Genomic DNA, 3,321 nt, shown 5'->3' with positions numbered 1-3,321 from the left:
AACAAACACAGCCCACCTCATTCCCATATTATCTGTGGGATATTTATTACCTCTTTGTACAGTACAGTGTAACTGCGTTTTGTGGCTATCAAAGCATCTTCACTTGTTAACTATTCTGACAACAAACACTAGTTACAAGACCAGAAATAAATTAAATTACTCATCAACCTTTATTCAACTCATATTTTAGCAGCCACGCAATTTTGAAGATTTCAAAATGACTGAAAAATATCTTTGTTTGATAGAGACAGCCTTACAGACTTCATTCAACCATCGCTGTAAGTCAAAGCAGTCAGATGTAGCTGCTCCAGGTAATTCACAGGTTGAGACAAAATATTTACTGTGCAACTGAAAGCAAGGTTAATTCCTCAGTTTGAAGAATACAAGATCAATATAGTCTTCAACACTCAGGTGGGATTGGAAAGGAGAACAGCATATCTACAAATCCATAAATAAATAAAAACACAGAAAAAAAACTCACAGTAAGAATGGAAGAGGATGACTGGATGACTGCACTATAAGTTTTAAACAGAATTCAGGAACACTCAGAACCAATCTAGATAAAAATTCCTGAGTTGAAGGAAATTTCCTTGCACAGCTTCCTTGGATAATGTTACTACAAGCTGCTAACATAAATTTTGGAGACCACTGCAATTCTAGACTCTAGCTAATTTAAATTACACGGCCTATATTTTAATCATAAGCAATAACTTATACCCCCACATTACAATCAAAGAAGGCCTTTTATTTTTATATTTTAACAATTAACTCGAAATTTTCTAGCCCAAGACTGTGCAAAATGCACCAACACACATCACTAAAGCCCGGAGTGATATTTACAGCAGACAGCTACAACTACAAGCAGAAGAAGAACCTCTGAAGAAACATTTAACACAGATGCACTGCAAACTAAATACAAACTTACTAGAAGTATGCCACTGCTGTGGTTTTTCTCTGTTATGGAACCCAGACCTAAATAAACTGTTAAACACTTAGTGTAAAGGTATGCCAAACATTTCTCAGAACTTTCTTAAGGTCCCAACAAAGAATCAACCTTTTTTTTTTTTGCAAAATGAGGCCTAGGTTAAATATTTTATTTGGCTCCTCAGGATCGACTGAGAAGTTGGGCACCAGCTACAGATCAGCTCTTGGCCTCACATCAAACATTACCCTGTCATTTATCCAGTCAGTCAAAACAATGTTTTCCATCTAAACCTTTAATGTTTATGTCCTGAAAAACTGCTAATTGAATCCAGTTCTTGAATCCATTTTTTCAGTCTATAGGATCTAATTTAAAGATAAAGAATAGAAAAGATAAGTATTACACAATGTTTACAGAATTAATCCTATAAATATTCAAGCCAGAACAGAAGACTGCTAGCATCATAAAGCCAAGGAAAATTAAGATTATGTACATTTGCAAGTTTGAAAATAAACTTTTTAAAACATTGGAATATACAGATTCTTTTAATTCCAAGCAGTTTTAGAATTCAAGAGCTCTCAAACTGCTTTTCCAATCAAAAAGGGTAATCAAAACCACTAAGTACACTTAAAGCTATTCCTAGGCAAGAACTGACAACATGTCAGCTCAATTAATAAAGTTAAATGTTTGCAACAGCTTTTCTTAAACATATAAAATTTCCCTACAACAAATGACCTTATAAAAAACAACAGGCAGTTCGCTAAAGCATAAAATACCTCAAGTCTTTCTAACTTGAGAAATAGGTCAATATCTCATGTAAGCTTCCAAATAACAGAACTGGTTCTCAGCAACTGCACAGAGATGCTAAATGTGGAACAGTCTCTCTAAAGGCAACTGCTCGCATCCAGTGCTCTGCATACACCTAAAAAATAAGGTAATGAAAAACTCAGAAAAATTCCTCAAGAACGTACCTGCTTCATTTGGGAAGCGATTGCACAACCACTCAGTCACCTCAGCACATAAAACCACTGCCTATTGCTCACAACTACACTCCCCATGACATATTTATGTTGTCAAAGACAGGATTAGAAGACGTATTTAATCCTTAATCAAAATAAAACAGAATACAAAATCCAAAGGTGAAGCAGACAACTGCCTGAACAGTATTTTCCATGCTTCTACAAAAGGCTCCAGACTATTCATAGCGTTTCAAAGATAAGCAAGCCTGAGCACTCACAGCAGAGGGAAAAAAGCATTCAAGTACTGCATCAATAAAGCAATAACCTGATGAGAAAGTTTCAAAACACTGTAAAAACATGGCAGCACTGCTCCAGGCATCGGTCCCAGCCACACTTAGTTTACAAATTTTATTTCTAAATGTACTATATAGGTACTCACACAAATCAATGAAAACTAGATTATAAATTTAGTCTAAAGTATTTCCAAAGCAAAGCATACATTGTTTTTCTCTATAAAAATAGCATGCTTGCAAAAATAAGTATGAAAACATATGTATTTATTAGACATCAAACTGGAAATATTTCAGATGTGCCTAAAGCAAATATTCCTATTCCTTCAGGTTTCTTAAAAACATATTTGTTTTCCAAGTTGGTTAAATCCACTACCCTGCAAACGAGAGTATTTGAAGCAATACCTATTGCTTTCCAATGGCTTACCATCAAGCACTCACACTTTGGAACACAAGGTATGATTTATCTGCCGGGGGAGGGCCTTACATCAGTTTTGAACAGGTCTGTCCCATTAAGTTCTCTGTATTTTATTTTATTTTTTAAAGAGACCTCCAGTGTTTCTTCTCCAAATCAATTTACCTCGGTTCTTACATGTAAAAAGAGCACACTTCAAGTATTTGGAAATAGCTTATTTTCCTCCCCTGCATGCAGGTGAGCAGTTTTTTATGCTATTTAACAACATTTGAGGTCAAGTGGTCTTCTGAAAGAAAGCTGGCCACGTAAGGCACTGTGTCAAACCAACTGTATACAACCTTCACTAAGGAAGTTGGCTTGGAGAAAAAAAAATAAAGAAACAAACAAAGAGATCAAAACAAAGCGTGTGTCACTTTCTTTCAAGTTCACGCTGAGAAGGCGAAGGAAAAAAAAAGAAGGTAAAAAAAAAACAGCGTTGGAGGGCGGCAGGACGCGGACTGAGGTGCCCGGTGCTGCAGCTCCTGCTGGCGTTTTGTTCCCGAGGCGAGCGGCCCGCGGGGAGAGGATGGGAGGAGAGGGAAGAGTTCACTTTTCGTATTTTCCCCCTTCTCCTCCTGAGGCCTGAGAGACGCCTCCAAGCCCAGGTTCAACCTCAAATACACATGGAGGAGCTCCCGCTCGCTCGCTCGCTCGCTCCCTCCCTCCAGCTGGGCTCTCCGGGGCTCCCCGCCGCCT

The sequence above is a fragment of the Meleagris gallopavo genome, chromosome 20 (assembly GCF_000146605.3).
Source record: "Meleagris gallopavo isolate NT-WF06-2002-E0010 breed Aviagen turkey brand Nicholas breeding stock chromosome 20, Turkey_5.1, whole genome shotgun sequence".
Lineage (NCBI taxonomy): Eukaryota > Metazoa > Chordata > Aves > Galliformes > Phasianidae > Meleagris > Meleagris gallopavo.
The sequence above is the reverse complement of the archived record's forward strand: the minus strand, read 5'-3'. Positions refer to the sequence as shown.